The sequence below is a fragment of the Pelecanus crispus genome, chromosome 4 (assembly GCF_030463565.1).
Source record: "Pelecanus crispus isolate bPelCri1 chromosome 4, bPelCri1.pri, whole genome shotgun sequence".
NCBI lineage: Eukaryota > Metazoa > Chordata > Aves > Pelecaniformes > Pelecanidae > Pelecanus > Pelecanus crispus.
Window position 1 is genome coordinate 66,029,555 of NC_134646.1, and position 26,140 is coordinate 66,055,694.

Below are 26,140 nucleotides of genomic sequence, written 5' to 3' on the forward strand. Positions count from 1 at the left end.
GAGTCTGAGATGAAGAATTCAGTCTTCTGAATAAGCATAAATGTGAAGAAAATACTGCAGCCTGAATGATTTTCCACATCAGAGCTGATTAAAACTCAGTATGAGCTCATAGAACGTGAGCAGCTCATACTGGCAGAACAGGTGCTCATCTTTGTGTTTAAAAATCCAAACCAATGGGAAGATACAGTGGGGCTGCAAGAGATCACTGTGTGCATTACAAAAGAGCAGTACGAGCTTGCAGTCATCACACAGGACATGGGTTATCTGCTACACCTAGAAGTTGGAATGCAATTCCAAAAAGCAATCCTAAACTGTGTCACATACAAGGTCCCCATATATCTTTGAAGGCAGCTTGTTCCAAAGTAGCATATGCACTTTGCTATTGCTTGCTAATATCTCTCTAGGTTTTTACTCTAAGTGAATGGCTTTTAAAATTTCACTGAGATCCCTTCTCATTGCTTTTGGCACTCACTGCTTCATGAAGGTTTTCCTCAGTCAAGTTCACTACAGATATTTGCCTTTCCCTAATCCCTTCCAAAGCAGAAATCTCCCTATCCCTCTGCCCTTTCTACTATTTTTTCCTGTGCAGTTTGAATAACCTGCAACAACTCCTTTAAAAATTCACTGATTTTAACAACTAATTTAAGTGAGATCTGATGTACCAGATGTACCAAGAAACTACAAACTGCAGATAAAATATCCTTTTGTGGCATCTTGCTAGGACCTTTGTTGATGGCTGAAGCAAATTGCTATAGTTTTCACTAAATAACAGCTGAGAGGTGCTTTGGGATTCCCCTAGACACATACCTACATGCACACCCAGAGGCACGTTTAAGTGTTTCATTAAGTGAATAACTACTGTTTATTACTGCAGAACTTTTTTCTTCCCTTTCTTCTTCCTCCCTGCCCCATTCATGTTACTTATTATCTTTGTTCTTTTTCTTCTTGCCTCACCCCATTGTATTTTCATTTTTCTTTCCTTTTTTCCTTTTTCCTAAACCTCACATACTTTGTGCTCATTTTGCTTGCCCTAGGTGATTTTGCAATGTTACACTTTAATATCTAGAAGATCAGTGGAAGAAGAGATTGTAATTTGTTGATAAACAGATCAGTAAAGGAGAGAATAACAAATCATTAGCTAGGAGGAAGTAATTAAAGTGTACATCTCTATAAAAGCATGTATAATTTTCCACTTATGTGTTCTGTACTAAAAGTTTTTGTCTAGAATGTATAAGAAAGTTACTCCCTTTGTGTGTCCTTCAAATTCATTTTGAACAGATCAGGGTGCACTGTCTTCTCAGTTACATTAACTTCATTCAGAATCAGTCCCCTGATGTACTGAAAACTGGATTTGGGAAGCTGTATATATATATATATATATATATGTATTCTGGTGTCATCATGTCATAGGGCCATTGCAAATGGTACAGCAGTAGACACTGAAACTATAGGAAACACAACTATGTTTTTACACAAGAGGAATCCACCAACCAGAGACAGTTTCTACTTCTTACAACACTGCAAGCAAACTACGTGCAGTGAGTTAGCTTTGGCTGGCTGCCAGATGCCCACCAAATCACTCTCCACTCCCCCTCCTTAACAAGGCAGGGAGATAAAAGAAGATGGAAAAGCTCATGGGTTGATAAGGACAGGGAGATGGCTCACCAACTACTACCAGGGACAAAACAGACTCTAGTTGAAGAAGATTAATTTAATTTATTGCCAATTAAAAAAGAGAGTAGAATAGGGAGAAAAAGACAAAACTAAATACACCTTGCCCTCACACCCCCTCCTTCCCAGGCTCAACTTCACTCCTTCATTCCTGACTCTTCTACCTCCTCCCCACTCTAAGTGGTGCAGGGGGATGGGGAATGGGGGTTGTGGTCAGTCCATAACACTTCATCTCTGCTGCTCCTTCCTCCCCACACTGTTCCCCTGTTCCAGCATGGGGTCCCTCCCACAGGATACAGTCCTTCACAAACTGCTTCAGTGTGGGTCCTTCCTATGGGCTGAAGTTCTTCAAAAACTGCTCCAGCATGGCTTCTTTCCACAGGGCACTGTCCTTCAGGAATGGACTGCTCCAGCATGGGTTCCCCATGGGCCACAGTTCCTGCCAGAAAACCTGCTCCAGCGTGGGCTCTCCACAGGCTGCAGCTTCCTTCGAGGCATATCTACCCGCTCCAGCCTGGGGTCCTCCATGGGCTGCAGTGTGGATATCTGCTCCACCGTGTTCCTCCACAGGCTGCAGGGGGATAACCTGTGTTACCATGGTCTGCTCCACGGGCTGCAGGGGAATCTCTGCTCTGGCACCTGTAACATCTCCTCCCCTCCTTCTTCACTGACCTTGGTGTCTGCAGAGTTGTTTCACCTTTTTTCTCATGCCTCAGTCCTCACTCTCACAGCTGCTGTGCAGTGTTTTTTACCCTTTCTTAAATACGTTTTCACAGAGACACCACCAGCTTTGCTGGTGGGATCAGCTTTGACCAGCGGTGGGTCTGTTTTGGACCCAGCTGAAAGTGACTCTGTGCAACACAGGGGCAGCCCCAGCCTATTCTCACAGAGGACATCCTTGCAGCACCCACCCCCTAGTGCCTGTCTCCCACCTCAGTACCAAACCTTTACACGTAAACCCAATATACAATGAAAAATAAAGCAACAGTTGGTTTGCCCTGTTTACACCCCAGACTCTTTCCAAAGTCACTTGGAACATCTAATTGTTTCCTCAACTTTTGCTTCTATGGAAGCACTTAGAAGTGAAAAAATGGAAGCAACCAAAACTGGGAGACAATTTTAGCAATAAGAGGAAGCAAAATGAGAGTGCTGCAGGATAAACAATGAGCTGAATTTTTATTGTAACTAAGACACTAGGAAAGAAAATCATTAAATATTTGACAGGTCCTGACAAGTGTGAATCTTGCTAAGAGTGAATGAAACCTGAGTTACACAGAATTGTAGGAAAGACTTACTGGTAAAATGTTCTCATATGGTACTGAGACTTTATCATCAATATAAAAGTAGTACGTAAGCATTTTACTGCAAGTATTTTATGCATTAAAAACTATCCTTAATTTCAAAGTTACCTGGGTATGAGAACTGAGCAAAAAGTGAATTTAGTGGAAATACAGAGCAAAATATGTTTGATGCCTATAATTAAGAAAATTGAGCAGAAATGTTCAGCTAATTGCTTGTAATTCTCAATTGTATCCCTCTATCTACCTAGAAAATCATCATCAGAAAACTAAGCTGGATGCAGTTTACTCAGACACTTCAATGGAATATATAAAATTATTGCTATAGCCAGAAACAGATTTTAATATTAACTAAGAGTAAGCAGCTTGAATAAAATAAAATTAAAAAAAAAAAAAAACAAACAAACAAGTGAACAAAGCATACATGGAATAGTGAAACAGTTTCAGTAACTTTTTTTTCTCCACTGTGCACTGCAGTTTTATACATGTTTTTCTTTCAGCTGGATCTACAGTGAAAAGAGTTGAAGACAGCCTCCTTCTGTCTAGAGGCCATTTTCCTATTCTTTTATCTTCCCTAGCATTCTGAACAAGAACAGTGTCCCACCTTCAAACAATCACAGCCCGAGTCTAACCATCTCCAACACAACAGAAGAATATGTTTTACCAGGGAAGTGGCAGCACAGGAGCCTGCTTTCCAAGATGACACAATGAAGTGGGTAAAAAAAGAATAAAGTGACAGTTTAAGACAAAGAAGACAGAACCAAGGTTACCTGATGAGGAAAAATGTAGCTCCAATGGAATCTCAATGACAAGGTATTGAGGGTAATACCATAGGGGACAAAGCAAGGCAAATTACATTGTGTGTATTTCAAAGGTTTTAATTTATGAAGCTCACAAAGTAGGCAAGAAGAATACGTTTCTTGTACTTGTCATGATGAAAGTTGGTCCTGAGGCAGGATTAACATTGCAAACTAATATCAAATACACACAAGAAATCATGAATATTTATGATAATGTATTTCATAAACACTTAGAGCCAATAACTGCAATCCTAGATAACCTGGTGCTGTTAAATCTACAATTAAGGATGTTACAAAGAAAATGATGCAGCATTTCTATGTAAAACGCCAAATGACATATTCAAATAAGCTGTAAGAGTTATTATATTAGGTATAGAAAGGCAATGAAATAACTGTCACCCATTACAAAAGACTTGCTAATATTTCAGCACCAGACTGCTGTGTCCTCTCAGAAAGATAGAAATTACCTTGAGGGGTGGAAGAAAGCACTAATTTAGTCTAAAACTTTAAGTAATAAGCAGACAAGAGAGTACCACACAGTCACGTCATCAAATAATCACTAAGTAGATAAACCAAATCAAATCAGTAAGAAGCACTGGCTAAAGAAGATCCAATAAAGATAGAATATCTGAACAAAGTACAGCCTCAGCTGCTGTCAGGATTTGTCAGGGGAAACATGTAAGAATGGAAACTGAACTCTGAAGAAAGAGTTAATTTCAGAAAGGGAAGGGGAGTAGGAGCCCAGTTCTGATAAGCTCAAGGGACTGAGGAGGTCAAGTGAAACAATCAGACCTTTAGAAGGACTCCGCCCAGTTGCTTTCCGGAGGGGCTGCCACATACTCAAGACTTTGCGAAATCTAACCCAGAGGGAGAAATAAGAAAACATCAAAAGTAGGCAGGGTTTTTCATGTCACATCAGAGCAAAACCAGCACCAAAGCAACCAAGAGCCCTGACTCGGCAAAGTGCTTTGCACGCTGTCCCAGCAGGACGAGCCCAGAACAGAGTCAGCAGGAGGAAAGAAAAATTGTTCATTAAGCGGTGAGAATTATCAACAGCAACCAGATTGCTAAAAATTAACTCCCTTAGAATGGAGGAAAAGGTCTAGAATGACAACAACAAAACCACCTAATACAACATATACATGCACGTAATCCCAGGATTTCAGCTTTAAATTCTTCTAGTTATGTCTACTACAATACCTACTTTGTCTGTCACAAGTCACAACTTGGAGTGGTCCAAAAGCCCTACAATTCAAAATTATCTAGTTTTCTTATAACAGCATGAGATGATCTAGCATCTCAGCTGTTCAAAGAGAAGTTTTGTTTTCTACAGCTGCATCCTGTGTTTATTTTGTATTTTGTTCTGCATGAATACCATCCAAAAATATCTGCAGCAAAATTTCCTTGCATCTTAGGTAGTTAAACCTTTGAAATATTTAAACACATCAAGAAGGAGTAAGTCATCACTCCTCAGAATCACTGCATTTTAGCACTTATAACATCAAGCATGAAATGGTTTGTGTTCGAATAATGGATGAATGTTAGATTACTTTACCCGCAATTGTTGGCCAACTGTATTGAGCCCACAGAGTGGCATTTCTACAGAAAACAAAACACATTACTTGCTTTCTGCTGTCATAGTGATATAATGATTAATATTTTTTTATAAAATTTTAGGATGGTCACCAAACAAACTTCCTACAGAAAGGAAAGCAAGACTTGATTTTCTAACCCCCATGGTTATATCTAATGTTTATAAGAATACAAGGCAGGAAATTTTCTATAGTACATTTCATACATTCAGTGTCTACCTTAACATGTACATATGGCCAAATGGATTCCACCTAAACAGTAAATGAACATGACAAAGTTCTTTTGAATTAGTATATGTTACAGAAAAATGAAGCTAAAGTAACACGCAAGCCAAGATTTCAGTCAGTAATATGCAAGAACATGTACACTGGCATGCCTTTGATTAAGTAACTTCAGCACATTTAGCTGCAGTTCTGAACAGAATCAAATGAAAACTTGCAGTTTTTCAGCAATTTAATCTATTCCAGAGACTGCATGAGAGTAATGTGGCAGTTGCTATAGTAACCACATTTTTTCCTTGGAACTCAGAGTAGATACATGTGTAAGTGATTTCTCCATCTCACTGTCTAAGTTATTGTTGTGCTATGATGCTGCAGCAGTAACTCTAACCCAGAAACCTAACCCAACGGGTAGTTATTTAAAATATATTTAACATTTTCCAAAATATCTCCTTCTGAATGCTTAATTCTACCATATGATGTTCTGACTTTGCACCCTTTCATAAATCCATTAGATGACAATTCAGAGAAAGGAAAAAAGTTGAACAATTGCAAAAAAGTGGTAAATATATCCATTTATAATTTATAAATTATATTTAAATTATAATTTCCATGTACAATATATAAAAATATGTCAACATTTATTCTTAAATTTTCTTCTTAGGACATTCTTTGAAGTATACCTCGGTGGCAATGGATCCCAAAGGATTTGACTCCGATAAAAAAAAAAACATTACTTATTGATGGTCACTGCAAAGCATTTTTATTTTGTGCCACATTTTCACTTAATTCACTCTGTCTTGGTTTCGGCTGGGATAGAGTTAATTTTCTTCCCAGTAGCAGGCATAGTGCTGTGTTTTGGATTTAGGATGAGAAGAGTGTTGATAACTCACTGATGTTTTAGTTGTTGCTAAGTACTGCTTATGCCAGTCAAGGACTTGTCAGCTTCCCATGCTCTGCCAGGTGCACAAGAAACTGGGAGGGGGCACAGCCAGAAGAGTTGATCCAAACTGGCCAAAGGGCTATTCCGTACCATGTGACGTCATGCTCAGTATAGAAACTGGGGGGGGGGGGTTGGCCGGGGAGCAGCGATCGCTGCTCGGGAACTGTCTGGGTATCGGTTGGCGGGTGGTGAGCAATTGCATTGTGCATCACTTGCTTTGTATATTATTATTATTATATTGTTACTACTACTCTTGTAGTTTATTTTGTTTCAATTATTAAACTGTTCTTATGTCAACCCAGGAGTGTTTCTCACTCTTACTCTTCCGATTCTCTCCTGCATCCCACCGGGATCCCACCTTTCTGCTATAAAAGGTGCAAGTATCATTCTACTTGCATTTAGTTGTGAAAGACTAAATCTGCTAAATACACTAGAGGTGAAAAGGTAAAGCAGTACAGGAATAAGAAAATGTATATTTTTATGTTAGTCAATACATCGGTATATTAATGAGCCAAAATGTAGGGGCCCATGCACTAAAAACTGTGTTGAAATAAAAGGAACAGTATGAATACATAGTGTCAGACATTTCAGGGGTGCTGACTGTCCACAGCGCCAAGTGCAAAGAATGGGAATTGATGTCAGTGGAATTATACCAGCTTCCAGCAGCTGTGGATTTGGCCTCAAGGTGATCTAATACATGTTTTCCATCTTTCATTTCTGTTTGACAGCTCCAGCACAACCAAAATATTTACTCCTCTTTACAACTGAACTAAACAAGTATGCTATATAGAATAGACCATTCAATGCATTGAGGCAATTTCCTGTGTAAGAATTGTTAAAAATAAATGTGATTTTCTTGACTACCACTATTCTAATTCCTCCATGAATATTTTTCCATTAAAAATTCCCATAAAATCCTCCCAAGCAAACAAGGAATTTTAAAATTCAGATAGTGTATAATCATTTTGATTGGACAGAGTCAACTGCTTATATTTCTGAATGAGTTAATACAGATCTTCAACTACAATTTTTTTTCCTATATTTCCAACTATAAATTTGTCATTTGCCTTTTGCAAAGGGTCTTTTCATTTTAAGTTTGTCAGATGGTACTAGCCTTGCCCGCTAGACTTCTAGTAGCAGGGAACAAGAAGCTGAGCCTTAAAATCTGAGTACCATGCTCAAACAGGACTCAGTGGAACTGTTGATGCAGCTTCAGGGAGGCTTGGTAACAAACTGTCAGTGTCCCAAGGGGTTTTATGGCCTTCATTTCCAAAAGCTGGCCATGACTTCCATGATATTAAATGTACCTTTCATGTTGGCTGTGACTGCTTGTTACGAAGCGCTGCCTCTGACACAACCAACGCCCTCTTTTATATAGTAATAGCCTGCCTGATAATGCCAGGAGCCATCAGGGAGTGGGAAATAGGGTCTTGGTGTTCTCCTCAGTCTCAGATAATCCTTATCACTGGCAGACCTCTTCTAGGAGAGAAATGGGCATTTTACCACTCCTGTTTAAACCAAACCAATCCACAGGAAATAATTCAAGGTGTACTGGTAAGCAGAAAGAGCAAAAATGTCATTCTTCTGCTCATGTTTGCATATACCATGCATAATCCAGCTAAACTGGTAATGAAAACAGGTTAATCTGGTGGCAGCAGCTTTGCCATGGACCTCTGTGCAGGGTGCTCCAAATAAAGATGTGTACAGGGGTGGATGTTATCCATGCCTCATGAGCTGTTTTGACAGGGACACCACAGAGCCTACTGGTCTCAGTGTGTAGACACATCTGGGTGCTTTGGTATCCTGATTGTAACTTCAAAAGCTCCAAATGTACATACTCCCAGTGTCATCTGTGTCACAATATTGAGCAAAAAGATGCTTCAATGCCTTTAAAAGTCTCTAATTTTCAGTTTACCCTCTGCAAAAATGATGGTGTTGGCAATGTTGAAAATAATGATCTGTTTCACAGATTTATGGCAAGGATTAATTAGTTCATGTTTATGCAGTATCTCAGAGATAGCAAGTAATGTTGGTAGGATACATGATTAAGTTTGGAGCCAACATAAAGCCTCAGGAAGTTTTCTAACTTTTGGAAAAGGAGGGAGCACTGATCTTGTGCAATGTGACAAAACACTTTTAGTTCCCAATGAGTGATGGATAAGACAGATGTCTTTTCCTGCGAGGAAGGCTGGTTGTGCACCCTCCCCTAGTTACCATTCTGAATTAAATTGCATTTTGTAATCTACTCATATGTGCAGTGCAAAGGGCAGATATTTCTTATGTTTCTTAGCCATAGCAAACCACCTGTCATCTTTTTCTGTTTGATTTTCTACATAACAGCTTCTAACTGCACCAGACCTTGTGATAATTTCCTTAAAGCAAATTTGCTATTTCTTATCTAATCCAAATAGCAATAATTGTTTACTATACCTCTCCTATCATACTTAAAATATGAAACCACCATTGTCAACAGCATTTTGATTTCCATGTAGACAGCACTGTTTCTTGGTAAAAATTTTTCATTCAGCAAGCTGCCTGTTTCCATTACTCAAAGTTAAACTCCAGGTTCCATTTTGCTACTCTTTCCCTCATTTTGGGTTTTTCCCCCGGTTCTTCCTCTAGCTTCTTTCTCCTACTCCAAGTATACATGTATGTATCAAGATTAAGAACCAACAGTAAAAAAAAATAAGCTTTGTTTCTTCCAAAGAACTCTGGGATACTGACAGATGAGTTAAACTGGAGTTGTCAGAACATTTGTTTTCAGCTTGAACCCAGGTCAGTTTTTCCTTTAACTTAAAATAGTATTTCTATAACTCAGGTCATTGTGGTAATTCCTAAGGAAATCACCAAGAAAGTACAACCAACATCCTAACACAGCTTAAGTGCTCGGAAATGGATTTCTTCTGTGTCTTTACTGAACTAAATTGAAGTGTCATGATTTATAGTATTACCATGTGACAACAGTCAGTATATTAGATGTTACATTATCCATTAAGCTCAAAGGATTTTGTTTATGTTGCTTTGTTTTTTAGAAGCGTGTGATGACCTCCACCAGTAAATAAGTATTATGTCACCCTAATGGATTCCACATGTAAATTACAACTCCATCTGTAATACAGCTTTCCCCAGTGTGCCCAGTTTTAGTCAAATAAACATTCTTACTAAAGCAAGTAGGTTGTTGATCCTATTAATCTTGAAGATGGATTAAAGATTCAGATTCCTTGAATGTTAATCTTTTTGCCACGTTCTGCTAATATTTTCTGAAGTGTTCAGAGCCCACATGCATTGAAGTATTTAGGCTCTCACATGAAACCAAGGGGCTTGTATGATGCCAGCTTATGGGATTTAGGACTTTATCTCATTTCAAAAGTGAGCTAGGCACATAGATCAGGTTCATAGGGCTTTGGGAGAAAGATTTTTGGTTCTACCTTCTTTCCCATTCATAGAAATACAAAACATGGCAATTTCTAAATACTTAAAAGCAACTGTGATAGAGTTGTAGAACTCCAACTTGGAAATCAAGAAGTTGTAAAATGGATATTTCATATTTTAGCAGAAAGAAGAAGAAAGATTAAGAACAAAAGGGAAAGGAAGGCAGGACTGATAATAGTATACATAATAATCACATTGGCATTGATATTATTTTGCACTGAGAGGACATTATCATCAAGCTATTTGTTGTTGTGCTTTTAGTCCACTACTGTATTTTTCTCTGTTTGCAAGCATAGGCAATATAGACTGAATAAACCTGGATCTGTTCTAGGGTCCAGTGCAAGTCAAAGATTAAATGCCATTAAATTTTCTCTCTTTTTCATCAGAACAAATACAATGTGCTAGCAACTCAACACAAAAGCTAGTGTACTCAGCTGTACATGTTACACAACTGTTACCACTAGCTTGGGAACGTAACATTGAATTTCCCTAACTTCCTTTGTTTAATCTTTTCAGTTTTTCATGAACAGAGAGTGGTTGTTTTTTTCTCCTTTTAAATAGCAGGGTGAATGTTGGGGGTTTTTAATGTTTGTTTTGTTTTATAAAATCACGTATGTTACAACATCACCTCCAAGTAAGTGAAATAAGAGGACTGTGGGTATGATGATGCTTTTACAGAAGTTCTATTTTAGTTAGGGTGATATTTTTAGTTAATCTGAATGCAAATGTATTAACTACCTCACAACTGAAATCATGTCCTATGGGATCAAGCTGACTTATGGGGGGCCTCCACACATATAGAACAAGCACAACCTAACCATTTTGCTTTGCTTGAGGATTACAGTGGTTTCAGTTGCCACCATACAAAATACCCTTTGGAATAATATATTTGCCACTTTTTGATCATTAGGAGTCTAATATGATTTATATGATCTTTACACCATGAATCCAACACCAATGTTGAAGCCATTTTACAGTCACAGAGAAGAGCATTAAGAACAGCAAGTCTTATTCTGATATAACTGCCTCTGTTTCAAAATACCTCATGACATTATTTCAACAGACTTAGGCCCAGTATGACCTGGCTTAGATGATATCAGAATCCACATTTAACATAAAAGTAGCAGGTTTTGATTTAATTTTTTCTGCCTTTTTTTTTTCCAGTACTGCCACAGAATGATAATCAGCATCTGCATAACTGTAGTCAATTAAAAAATAGATACTATTTTTTAAACTGACATAAGATTTACTTTCAGATTGATGTTTAGAGACTACATCGACCTAAACCTTATCATTGTGATAGCCTGTTAAATCTCCCTGGCTCATGTTTTTTTTCCTTTTCATTACCATAGGTTTTCTGATTTTATCATTCCAAGTTCTCATTTTATTTTTTATTCAGCAGCTTTCTGATTTCCCTCCATCACCTGCTAATAGCTAAAACAACATTTCACAGATTGGGAAAAAAAAGCAACAAGGAGGGAAAAGAAAGGGAATTGGCTGCTGGTCTCCCTAAATTCACCTGTGAGACCTTTCAGTTTTAGAGACTTGAGAAAACCACCAAGACATGAGCACTCCCACTCAACCAAATTCTGCTTGCATATACATTAGTGCTACTTTAATTTCTGAGGACAATGGTCTAATAAAATCATGCACCTGTAGTTGCACGATTTAGGTGATATTATGCAATAACTAGGTATCATGCAATAGCTCAGGGAAAAACAAAACCAAATCTAAACTCCATCACACAATAACAGTACAGAGCCAAGTTTACTTAATTAATGAAACACTCCGTGGCACTGGAAGCCATCACATCATTTGGTTACCTGACTGCCAGGGCTGTGACTACCAAACAGTTTTGCTCTGTATTTTTAGGTACAATGAAAGAAGGCTACCTGACAGACCCTGAGACTAGCACTCTCTCTTTTACGTTAACTAGCGATGTACCAGTCAATAATCCCAAAGTCCCTTCTGTATGTGAAAGGAAGACAAGGAAAAGTTTTACCATTTCACCTTGCTAGCTTGTGCTGATAAATATTTTAATTTGGTCATAATAATCCATATGCATACCAATGAAAACTATCACACAAAATTCCTGCAAATGATTGGGCAATATGAACAAAGAAGAGAAATTTCAAAGAGAAATTTATACCTGGCTGTGGTTTTCAAACCCTCCGAAATCCAGGAGACAAGAGGCAGATACAGAGGGTTAAATCCAAGTCCATTTTGAAGAACCATTGTATCATAAAACTGCTGAGGAAAAGTAAAAATAAAATAAATAAATAAATAAAAAGATTAACAAGGATGAATCAGGGATAAAGCATACAGGAATATTTCTCTTTCAACTTTAATCCCAGCAATTGCATACAAACATACAAAGCTTTGTAGTCAGACATAAGATTAAGTTTCCCATATAATTGCATTCCAGACTACTTTTTTTCTTCTTTCTCAAGTATTCCTCCCCTAATTAGGCCTAGGAAGATGACTAAACATGCTTTTATTTCTATTACCACATCTGCAGAATCCAACTACATGTTATTGACCACAGACCTTGTCAGATCCATCCTGCAATAAATGTGTAGCTGACTTAAATTCTGATCTACATGTTTTTTTATATTGTAAGTTATTTGGTGCAACTCAGTGTTTTGGAAAATCTCTGTGTCTATTCACTTTGCAAAAGATAAACCCAGATGCAATGTACCAATTCTCATCGACTGTGCAATTAGTCTTAAAGTCCTTATCCTACGCTACAAACCAGTACAGCAAAAACCAATCTGCATGCGCTTCTTAGAAACTCTGCTAAAGCATACAAAAGCCAAGAGAAATTACTATGATTGGAAAATATTTTAAAATTAACTTCTTTCATTGTTTCTTTTCCAATGAGTTTCCTTGGGGAAATGCAACTTTTTTTTGTGGACAGACATGCAGTGATGTAGCCCTAACACTAACTGGGATTTAACTCTTTGAAACAAAAACATTGTCTTTGGTATGCCAATTTTGTAATTGTGGCTGTCAAATCTGAGCTGCTGCCTGAGAAAGGAACAGCAGGGAGATGAGGGAAATACAACGTTTTTCAATCAACAAGTCAGGTTCAATTTCATTTAGCGACATCTCCTTTCTCCTCACATACTTTACATTACCAATTTACATCATGAGCAGCAGAGATTCAGACATATTTGCATCCTGTGTAAAAATTCTGGACATTCCTTTTTTTCTATACAACTGCACTTACATACAAACACACATACAAACAGAACAATCAAAACACTCAGAAATTAAGGTTACGTGTAAACAGACTTTTTAAGTTCTAAACCAAATCTGTCATCAGAATAGGGTTCTGGAGCTTTTCATACTGCTGTACTTAAAATGGGACAGAACATTTACAGAATACACAGTATATTGAATTTCCCATGAAAACACTGAAGTTAGAATATACTTCTTTGTATAAACTTGAAATATTAGTTGTAAATGCTAAAAGTACAGTGATTTCTTTATGTTTATATGTTGCCAACAAATAGTCACATTATACCTATGGATACTATATATACACACAACAGCAGCCATTCACCGTTGAGGACACTACATGTGTCTTCTAAGGTGCACATCTGCAGATCTCAGTGCAGGGCCTTGCAAAAATACTTGGCTAGTACAGACACCAAACACAATACTCCTGTGTTTATTACTGCACTCACCTTAATCTTATATTGCTTGCTGAGAAGTACTCATTAACCTTGACAGTGCCACACTAGCACAGCTATGTTGCTTTCAAAACCCTTGATAGTACGCTCAAGCCTAACTGTAGTACTTCTGTGCAGCACGATGTTGTGCCATGCAAACATAGTCTGGAAGGACACTTCAAGAATTAATGGCATTGCTAATTTGGGGCAGTTACATTCATGACATTGCAAGGCCAAACTTCCACTGCTTCAGCAGATGCCACTCCTCTACATCGCTCTATTTTCCACTGGAATTAAATGATCTTACAAATTATCTCAAATATTTCTCTTGATGGCATGTTGAGGAGGTTTAGCAACCATCACCTTTCTCAGATAACTTCCTTAAACTTCAAAATTATGCCTATTTGACTGATGTAGAGTGACTAGGACCCTCTCCATGTGCAAGATAATCCCCCAAGTGTTATAGCTGCTCTCAAACACTTAATTATCACTGTAAAGCCCTCTTGAAAAGTCAGGTGAATTCTGAAGTGTTCTGTTTGCATAAAAAGATTCATTTTAACTATTTTCTGAATTATTTAAACAATCCTTAATCTACACCACTGCAATATCTCACTTTTATATATCTAGTTTATCTCAACCTTTTCCATCATAATTTCAAAAAATACCTAATAATACCTATGCAGTGCTGTTCAGCGCATGTTTATCAATCCATTTTGTTTCCTTTGGCAATTCATTAGCTATTGGCCAACTAGGAAAAGTGTGACCAAGGAGGAGAGGTATCAGATTTTTCTCTTCCACCTAACTTCTATGAAAATATGCAGCAGGATAGAGGACAGTTTGTATTAATTTCCCCACTTATGAAAAGGCTGTAATCTGAACTCACATTCATGAACGCTTTTGATCATCTAACAAGTATAGCCCCTCATACCTATTTGTTGGCACTGTTGTAGTGTGAACTCACCTCCACAGAGCTGCTCAAGTCATAACTCCCTGAGAGCCAGGCCTCCTTATCGCCACTGTTCATTGAACTACTTCTTGTTCTTGTTATATGAAACTGTGTGAAACAAATATATACCAAATGCTGGTTTATGTTGAATATGCTTTACTAGAATGAATATACTACACTATTCATAATATTGCAAGCAGAAGTATAAACCTAAAATTGTGGCATGCTATTGTTACATATTTAGTGAGTGATCACAAAGAGAAATAGATTAGAGTTTCCCAAACTGAATACATCTGATGAAATATCTATGGTGAAGTGCCAGTACAGACAAATTGCAGGCTGACAAGCAACATATTCACTTCTTCTTCTTGCTTTGTGGCTTCCAGGCAATATATGAATACAACATCACCAGTCAAGAGAGCAAAATCTGCTGATCACAGACTGTGACAACATAAGGCAGTCAAACATTTCAGCATCTGCTCTGTTTCTGTATGGCTGCTGAGGGTGATGTGTTAGGTTACATCTCCCCCTTGCTCACCAAAGTGAGTCAACAGGGTGACATCTATGCAGGACAACAGGTACGTTACCTTGGATGCCATCTCCACTGACATCTAAAAAACAGGTCACTAAGTCCCAACTAGACAATTGCATTGACTTTCTGTTCAATTTAGAATCTGTTAATCTTCTTTACAGAACTCACAATACCAGCTACTCTTGAAATATATGGGACAAACAAAAGAAATTCAGATTTGATAACAGCTGCAGACATACAGGCACTCCCAGCCACAGCTGAGGATCCTCTCTCGGATTCCCAGTTGCTATTGCTACGCACAGAAAGCTCCTGACCCTTGGCAGGTGCTGACAAACCACAGAGAATTTTGCATGATTTTTTCTGTTCTGCAGATCTGAAAGTTGAAAGAAAAATCTCAGTCCTGCATAGTTTTCACCGATGTGATAAAAGTCATTGTCACATTAAGCTGACTTGGACTTTGGAGCCTCACAAAAAGAGTATCAAGGTGTGGGAAACAGGGTCTCTTGGAAATAATAGCATGCCAGTGGGAAAAGCATGTCAGGTAGAGGATGCACTGTGAATGGATAATTACAGCTTGTTGAGGCTATCCCAAGGAACACTGTCTAAACGCTTCAGTATAGTAATAACTCAGGGAGTAACACCTTTGTACTGATTCTAATGCCCTCTAGATAAAATGGTGTTCTACCTGATTTACAGTACTTGGAGGAAAAAAGCATACATTTCTGAATCTCTCTAAGGTTTTCCAAACAGTTTCTGATCTCAAAAGAATCATGAAGAAAGGAAAGGGTTTCTAGAGACACCAACTTTTCTTTCAATTCTTAGTTTCTTCCCTAATTTGACAAGAGATTAGATGGCCTTCTGTTGTCACGGGAAGAAATGTGAATTGGAGTCCAAAAAAAAAAATTTCTTTGAAGCCAAAGAACCAGGTTCCTAATTTACAGAAGAAAAAAAAAAATCAATTTTAACAATATTTAGTTTCTGTTTACAAGAAAAAAATATTTACCTCACTTTAGTAAATTATATTTGTGCAAGCCAAACTTCATTACACAACTTTGAATAATTCAGAAAATGATTTTCATAGCACTGACTGAATTAAGACAATAATATCAGGATTTGAAATATAATTTTTCATCCTTTTTTTGTATCTTTTTTTCCTTGCTGAACTTTTTGGTCATTCCTTATTCAGGTCGTGTCAAATAAAAGAGCAGAATGGACCGGTGAGTAAAAGCACTTTAACAAGCTAAGATAACGACGCTCCATCACTTTGTGATGAAATATTCAAACACATTGCCCACTGGTATCAACTTATTCATGACTGATTTAAATGATACACTGAAAAATGTGCTTTAATCTTCTATATAATAAGTCTTAAAAAATTAAAACTGAAATCACAGTTTAAAGAAAAAAGCTAGCAGACAGTCATCATTTACCTGACTGTATGTTTTCTGCCATTAAAATGGCTGCTTTCATTAAAGAACTTAATACAGCTGCAAGTGTAATGCAGTTTATGATCTAGAGTTGATAATTTGTGAGCTGTTGAATGTCTTGGTGCGCATTGATGTCATTACCCTTCACATTAAAAAAAAGTAATGTTCTTCCCAATTATTTTTCACCTGTGAAGGACTAGCCAACAAAACTGAAAAGAATATAGGTCCTTAACCTGTTCTCTGTCATTTTAAGCATTTTTCTTCAAAGTTCACTTGGGAATATTTAGAATAGCTACTGATTCAAAATGATATACCTGACTTTGAATACCCTCTGCCACTTATTTTTTCTGTAATATATATTTGGCACGCAGAATTACTTCCTTACCACAGGTTTAATCAATGCCAATAAAAATATGAGCATAAAGGATTAGAGCACATGGGCAACAGAACTACATACAGAACTGATTCTTCAAACAGCCTTTTTTCTCTATGAAATATTTCCATCTTAATGAGAAGTTTGGACTCCCATTCTTTAATCAATTCTTTTTCTCCCAAACTATAGTCAAATCAGAGAGAATTTAACTGTGAAATTCACTTTGACCCTGGGAGAAACTGCATAGACCTTGCTTCTCAATTTATGAGTGAATATGTTAGTTTTGCCAATCTCAATTTCTCTTTTTATTTAGTTGGATGATCAGAATATTTTTTTTAAAGCATTAATTTCTGAGGACAACACAGGCAAACAATTAGCATTTACCTGCCTCCATTAGATCACTGGTATGTATCTGTTGTTCCTTCCTTGCTGTAAATTAGGAGTTATCTGCAAGAATTAATTAAATGATAATCATTAACAATTATTCAAGCATGGAACTTACAGACAGAAATTTGCAAGTTATGACTCCATCACTCAAGTCTCATCTGCTCATTGATTTATTAAAATTTTATGGAAAGGACAATAAAGTCTTGCTATAGTAAGACCCACAAAGTTCAAGGCTGTCTTCCTTAGAAAATTATTTACAACTCTTCATTTTGTATTTAGTAGTATTTTTTTTTTTCAAATTCAGAAACAGGAATTACAGCGCAACTAGGAAAAAATATTTCAGAAACAGACTGAAAGCAAGAGTGTTAAAACGAAAGGAATCCTGTAGGTTTACAGAGCTTTTCACTTCTACATTTGCCAGCTAGTTCAGGGCAGCACTGACTGAAAGCTGTTTACCCAGAGCAATCACACTTACAATGTGAAATCAATTGGCAGTTTCTTTCAGTTCTCTTTCTAATACTCAGAAATACTGCCATGTGTTCGGTATCCATACTAGTAACAGATGCGAACAGAGAAATCAAGGTCTGAATAAGTAGGAGTCAAACCTGACTGATTCCTGAAGATGATCTTGTTTAAGTTACAAAACCTGATGAAAGTCTCTTGTCCTAAAGTTTTTGCATTTTTCCAATTATATGAGACGATTTTTAAAAAAGATACTATCTCTGCCTATAAATATTACATCATTTACAGTCCCAAATCATTACAGTTACAATAATATTACTACCTACAATACATAAAAAGGACATTGTCAGAAAGTGTATGGAGTTATTTGCCTTGGCAATGCCATATTCTGTTGAGTAAAATGGACTCCAGTTTCCAAATCTTAAACACTGAAGTTGCTTAAAGCATGCCTAGGAAAAAGCAGCTCTACAACCTCATATAACTTTGTGGATTTTGATTATATTTTCTATCTGGAGGACAATGACACATACACATCTTGTGAAAGGCATAACAATAACAATAGTAATACTCTAAGTGAGCTTTTCTGAAAAATACATTGCAGATTTGAAACAAAGGTTTTACTTTCTAATTTTCCCTTCATAGAATCATAGAATTTTATCTGACAGTGTGTTTTCTTTGTGTACTAAATGCTCAACTATACTTAAAACTATGTTTTCAATTATGTGATTAACTTTATGCATTTGTGTAGCCCCATTGAGCTTCACAGGATTACTCAAGCAGAGAAAAGTTTGCAAAATTACAGCTCAGACTTGTTGATAAGGGTTTTTTCAGTGAAAAAACAGACTTTGTTTCACAGTTCATTCATTGAGGAATATGTAGTTGCAAGTACTTTAGTTTTTTAATTACAATACATTATAAAATAGTAAAGATAATATTTCCCTGGAAACTGAGTGTTTATCTCCATTTTGTAATTTTGCAAGGATAGAAATGTCACTGTCTCTACTACAAGAATGGCCCTTCTGAATTGGTTTCCATGAAAGTAATCATTAAACATTACTCTGAATCATAATAAATTGAAGTAAATAATCCATTAGAATGAATAAGCTCCAAAGTTTCTCAGAACATACCACAGAAATACACACTGATTTTACAATTTCTGCAGAAACAAAAAGAGTTCCACTTTCAGGAACTGTATTTGCCTGGACAAAATGTACATTTCCATTGAAAAAAACCCAATCTTGTGCGATCAGTTTAAATTCAATCTTTTGTTATTTTAAAATTCGTGCCCTTTTTTTAAACACAGTTCTCCACAGAAGTCAAACAATGATCTGGCAAGGGACTATATTGTTTATAGTATTTGCTAATTTACTGATGCAACACAAATATGCACAGCAAAGGTGGCTATGTCATAAATAAGAGCAATAACAGTAAGCTGAAACAAAAGGAAAATTCCAGACTACTTTCATTGCCTCAAACTAATTTGGGAGGCTAGGTAAATCTTTAGCTACATCATTTTCTCCAAATCCTGTTTCAAACTGAGGTCATATCCTATAGTTTCATTATGCAACTAGGGCAATTTGATCCTGATATAGAAGCATCACAATTTCTTCGAGCTGAGCTCTGTCCCATGATGCTAGCAAGAATGCTTTTGTGTCTCTATGTTTCCTTTTTGATCTGCTACTTGCATTTTTATATATCCATGTTCTAGCATGAACTCCAACTGAATCAACTGTCCTGGTATTGTTAAAATCTGTTACAAATACTTCATAACAGCTGGAAACCATTCTTACACCCTTAAAGGGAACATACATAAAAAGTGGGAAGAACGTGTCTTGCAGTTAAAACTCTGGACTGAAACTCAGAAGATCTGTGTTCATTCCTGGCTCTGACAGACATCTTTTGAGTGACTTAATCTTTCTGTGACTGAGGTCTCCAAGTGTAATACATCCTTTTATAGTTCTTATCTAGAAGGCAAAGTTCCTTAAGCCCAGGTTTTCTCCTTACTTTCTGTATGTACAAAAAATTGTAGGCCAAAGTCTTGTTTGATCTTTCTAGATACCTCCATAAGAAAAAAAAGTATTTTTCTTCTCAGAAACAACATACAATGATCTTGTTCTCTTTACCTTCCACATGAAATGACATTCTGGGCAATGGATAAAATGTTTTCTTCTCTGAAGTTAATGGTTAAGCTACTCTTGCCTTCAACTGAGAGTATGATTTCACTGAACGTGTTTGCAAAAGATCAATTAACTGGATTTTTTCTGTTTTGCTCTTCTCATCTTAGTCTGCCTGCAGTAGCTGCAGCAGTATTATTTCTGCATCAGGAGAGTTTGGGCTTGCTCCTACTTGCACTGAGCCAAGTCTCTCAAGTGGTCTAGTGGGAACAGAACAAATCCATCATCAAATTCAAGCTACAAAATTAACAATGGGTTGTTATTAAGAGCTACATGCAGACACACAAGCAAGAAAAAGCCACCTCCATTTTCAGACTGATTTAAAGAATTGTGCCTATCAAGGCTACCCTAATGATTGACAATTCACTTTATCAATTAAAGCGAAAGTCAGAATCATTATACATGAGCATCATCATTAAATGATGGTGATCTTCAGACTGAGACAGTATCATCTTATCTGGATGCATCTCTAAAGTGATTAGGGCCTTATTGGGCCGTATAATCCAGACATTAGGCTTCTGTACTGACACTCAGCCAAACATTTTATTTTCAGAAAATCAGGCTGGCAATCGAGCATCCAGTTTACAATTTTCAGGTGTCAATCTATTCACATGAAGTACATTTTAGTGAGTACATAGAGAAGAGTTCAGCTATAGAACAGCCTTTATTTAACATTTCTGAAGACCAATGTATTCTAAACACCTTTGTAGAGGCTTTTAATTGGGAAAGGACAGAGCACACCAGATATTGTACAGCTTTCTTACTTCAGCAGCTTCCAATATGTAACCGTAATCTTTCTCTTAGCATTGTCAGTGCACATGATATCAGAATCTGTTCAGTACATTTCAAAGAAATAGTTTTCCATAACAACAGAAAAATTAAGTCAATATTCAACTTCACAACTGGGTCTTGAATTCCAGTGTTTCATTATAGGCATAAAGTTCGTGTTTTCTCTAAGACTGACTTTCAAATTAGAGCCTGTAACTATTTCGCTCATACGTAACACAACAAGCCATATATGGGACTTGTTAGTGAAAGCTAATTATTTTTAATACAGCATGAATGTTAATGGATATCTGTGTAAATCCTACGCACGCCACACCAGTGTCTGACATTAAGACAAAGCACAACAGTCAGAGATCTTGGGCTGTCCCTGAGTCCTATTTTTTAGCCACACCAGTATACTGTGATGGAAAATATCCTTAGAGATCTGCTGAAGGGCATGAAACTTCAAGTCTACAGAAAAAGTACCAGTACAGCTTATTTTCCACAGTTTCCAACTGATTGGAATGCCCATTAGAAAAGGTCAAGCTTAATTTGACACAGTTAAATTCCGGAAGCCTGTGGTCCATCTTAGTTCAGGTAAGATAAAGAAAAATAAATGCTGTTTAACTCACACAGTAGAAAATCATTCTATTATACTATGCATACAAAATATGTACTCAAGGGCATGTGGTTTTATTGCATAGCTACTCAATGTTAAGACCATGTAATAAATAAATGTTGTTCCTAGGCCATGAAAGGAAGAAGATCTTAGAAAAATAAAACAGGCATTTTTGAGCATATATGATAGAGGAAAGTCTAGCAAAACTTAACAATAGGTATTATTACTGCAGCTGTCATATCAGGATTTCAGATTTTTTAATATCCATTTTAAGTAGTTCAGAGCTATTTTGTGAAATCCCTGTTACATAATTAGCTTTAAAAATTACTCGTCAGCATTTTGTCTATAAGGCACAAATGGAAGATGGAAGTTTGAAATAATGCTGCCTATTCTTTACACAATTGAAAAGCTGTGCCAATATTATCTTTGTTGCGGCAGCAGCTGCTTGCAAATGCCTTTAGAACTGATTTGGGTCTCTCTGTCGTGTTAATGGAATCAGACGCAAGCTTTACTAGTGTGTGTTCAACGTATACAGCTCCTGGGTGATCCTACCAGAGCAGATAATTTCCTAGCAGCACACTGAGTGTGCAATTACAGCATCATCATATCTGCATAGATTTTCTTTCTTCATCTAAAGCTATTGTTTTTAAGCATCTGTCTTCTTCTTTAGCCACCCCTGGTTATTAGCTGCCTGGGTTTAGCCACATAGGTTTGCTATGTACCTCCACTTGTTGTCTTGCAGCTAATACAGAAAGAAAAAAACGAAGCCCCAGAGAAACTGATTCTAAATAAAGGACTAAAAAGCAGTTCAAATAAACAAGTATCTTTCTGCAGTTTTAGGAATTTTGACAATTCCCTTAGGGACAAAATGATTAAGTAAAGACTGTCACCAAACACCTTTTGAATCAAGTCTCCATGTTCTCTTGGGGAAAAGCCCAAGATTCCTGTTCTTGGGCAGCAACTTCAGTGTCGCACCATGCATCTTGCCCTGGCATCAGTATTGCCAAGCAGTTCCACAGGCTGTAACTCTCACTGTTGCAAAATCTGTGACTGACATGGGCATGAGAAGCCCATGGCGTAGACGCGTGCAACCACCTGACCTATGTTACAGCAGCAGAATGAAGGGAGGTAGGAACTGAGGGCTGCGCTAAGGAATAGTATACTGCATTTACAATGACTTCCTGCATAAAGCAATCTGAGTCCTTCTCATTTTTCATATGTATTGCCACTAATTAACTGATGTTGTTCCACTTATTCCTTGCAAGTGGGAAACAATAAGGTAGACAAAACGACACTGAAAAAGGCCCGTAGGAACTGAGATTTTAAATGTGTAGTAACTCTCAGAGCGTAGGTATGTCTATCTAGGATTTGACAGAAATTGTTTCAAATTATATCAAGTATATGTGCTTTATTCTCAGACAGTTCTTTAAAAAAACTTACCCATTAAAAAATAACATTTTTAAAAAATAAAATCTATTGTCCAAAGAAAGGAAAGGCAAGTAGAAAAATTCTTGTCACTCCAGACTGGCAGAATGAGAACAAAGTGAAAACTGGGACAGGAGAATAAATCAGGTAGTCATTATTTTAAATAAATGCTGATCTGGTTAAAGAAACTATTGAAGGTAAATTAGGAGTGAGACTGAATGTCTCCTGTCTGTGTGGTCATCCCATTAGCACCAGCAGAAATTTCATTCAGAAAGCATTCCTGAATGGAGTCTTATTTTCATGGGAATAACAACAAAGAATTAATGGTATTGCTTCATACCACTGGTACATCAAAACGTAGTATTTTTCTGTCCACCATATTAAAAGCACTATGCTCCACTATATGGAAAATTATTCTCCTGATTCAAAGAGCATGGCATTTTTCAAATATATATTTTCAGTTGCAACAACTGCAAAAAAAATCACAATATGGTAGTGAAGTATAGAAGTACCATCAGTTCTCTGGGAAAGTGATGACTCCACATGACAGCCCTGCAGACTACACTGCAAAACCAGTGACCTTGTACAAGAGTTTAATGAAAACTCTTTTGCTTATAATCTAAAGATTGAGATTTAACACATTTTACCTGGATATAGTCTAGTACAATAGATACAAATAGATACAGATACCCACATGTTGAATCACTGAGTGAATATATTGGGTCAGGTAAAGGCACAAAGATGCAACCAAGCTGCAATCTGCATGCTTATTTAGAGACTGTTTTTAACACAGAGGTAGTAAAGTGGTCTCTCCTCTCTCCTACTCAAGGATTACACACTCAGCAAAGCTGGTCAGTGCAGTCTGTTATGGGAGAGCACAAGACTTGAGTCACTTAAATTTGACACTACATTCATGAAATGAAAATAAAAATGAGGCCTGTTCCTTTGACAAAGGGGAAAATTTCAGAGTTCACTGGGTGAAAGAGTTACCCAGGGAATTCTCTGAAATACTGATGGATGGGAGGAACACAAAATTTTGAGGTATGGCAGGCTAGGGGCAGCAGGGTTATAAGCAGAAGGAAATGAAGGGAAATTGTGAATTGGCTTTGAGAAAATGGCAGAAATAATAAGGACATGACAGCAATAAAAAATACTTTTTTTTTTCCACAATGCTCCCTATGCTCTGAAGTCGGGCAACAATTCATTCTGAAGGCACAAAATGTAGGAGGCAGAGAAAGAGCAGGCATTCTCATTCTTCCCACACTTTCCTTAAAATCTTATTTATTCACTAGCTAACAATTAATGGAGACACATTTTGCAGCCATTTGCTCTCACTGCATTAAGTTGTGTTCTGCTTTTAATCTTGGAAATGTGACCAACCTGCAAGCAGAACCGTGAGGCCGTTCCCTGAAGTACCCCACTTATTTTGTTATCAATTATTATCATTACAATAACTGTATTGTATTTTGTTGCAAATTAACTTTATGTGGCATGAGCAACATTTATAATATCAAGATAAGCATTTGAATTTTAATGAACATTCCATTTTTGATGCAAAAATAAGTTAAACCAGCCTGAAATTGTCTAGCATTAAAAAAACAGATGTCTACAAACTCTGTTTTCATAGAAGCTTAGAAAGCTGCTTATTACATTTCACTATAGGTAAAGAAAAACTTCTCCAACATTTGTTTTCAGTCATATATAGCCTGGTTCAACCTCTTTTAAATTCTGTAATGTCCATTAAATTCAAGGGATATCTGAACAGAACTATATTATTCATCACTTGCCTTTCAGATTTATTGAGACAGACCAGAAACAATGGAAAAGAATTCTAATGCGAGTTTCTGGAGTGTGTGGATTAGTACTTTTCATGTTCATGAAGAAACCCAGCAAAACTTTTGATCTGAGAGACTGTGAACGTTAATGATCAGAAAGAATGTCATGAAGGATTTGTTTATATTTTTAAAACTGTACATAAAAATTATTTATAAAGGAAACAAAATGCAGGCAAGAAATGAAAGACATTCTTTGATAAATTAACAATGTTTGCTTTCTGCTATAATGTAAGAAAGCTAGATGTAAGAGAAGTATATTGTGTGTATGTTCAAAGGCTTAACAGCATGAGGTATAGAAGTATTTAAAACGGTAACAGCTCAGAAAATAGTATAGGTCTTGAAATTAAATCATCCTCATAAATAAATCATCAAATAAAGGTAAAATGACAAATTGGTATTAGTCTAATACAGACTTAGCCGAAGTATTAATATCCTTTTTTTCCCCCCTCAGAAGGAAACTTGCTATTAAAACTTGAGTTCAGATAAATGTCTTCAGGTCTAAGTATTTGTGGTGCAATTCTTCATTGCTTTTGGTCACTAGTACGCATTCTAGCGATGTTAAATCATCTTTAAGATGTCAAACTACAGAGCACACACTACGATGTATTTTTGAAATCTGCTGTGCTATTTCTGAAAGGAAAGTACAAGTTCTGTAGCCCTCCTCTTACACATTAGGCTTCACACCAGTGTCCCTGGGAAAAGTTCCCCCTACTCCTTGATATGGACCCACACTCTTAGTGGCACCCTGTCTGGAGCACCATATGCCACCGTACAATTCTGTGTAGAAGCCTGGTAGGCCTGATACACATGAAGGAAAAGATGGTCCACTTTGTGCAACTGACTGAACCCAAGATTTCACAGGAATTTTCCTATGAAAGACAGATGAACCTGATAATATAGGGCACAGTATTCAGGAGAGTATCTCCGCATAAGAATAAGGAAAATCCCAGCTGCCTAGTTCTTATCAGAAGATAATTCTCCTCACAGTATGCTGCTGGAAGGAAATTTCACATCATTTGTCTTTTCAGCATACTTCACACTACCTATTTTTTTCTGCTTCGCCTTTATTCATAGAACTCCCATGACCCTTCTTGTTCCCACTGTCAGGCTTCTAATTGTTTGTACTGAAACCATCCTAATTAGGTGGTGAGATTTGTAGGGCGTGGACCTTGTCTAATAGTTTGTTTTATAACACTGTGAGTGTATAGTACTTATACTGGTAATAAAACTGAATCTTGTCCTGTGCTTTATTACGCTTGTTACAGAGAAACAGACATCTGGTTTTCAGCCGGCTTTCTAAATTAAACAAGGCTTGTATGATCAAGGCTATGTATATCTCCATGCATGTTTTTACTCTCAAAATTTCAGACCCCTTTGTCCAAGTTTAGCTACATTTACACTACCACAAAATGGGAGTTAGCTCAGAGATAATAGATACCTATCATGCTTCATGCAAATAGGTGTGTTGAAGATACTACTTCCCCGAGGAAAAAAGCTGCAGTACATGCTCAATACTTTTGAGATATTATACAACAGATAGGCACACTATTTACAGCCCAAATCTGT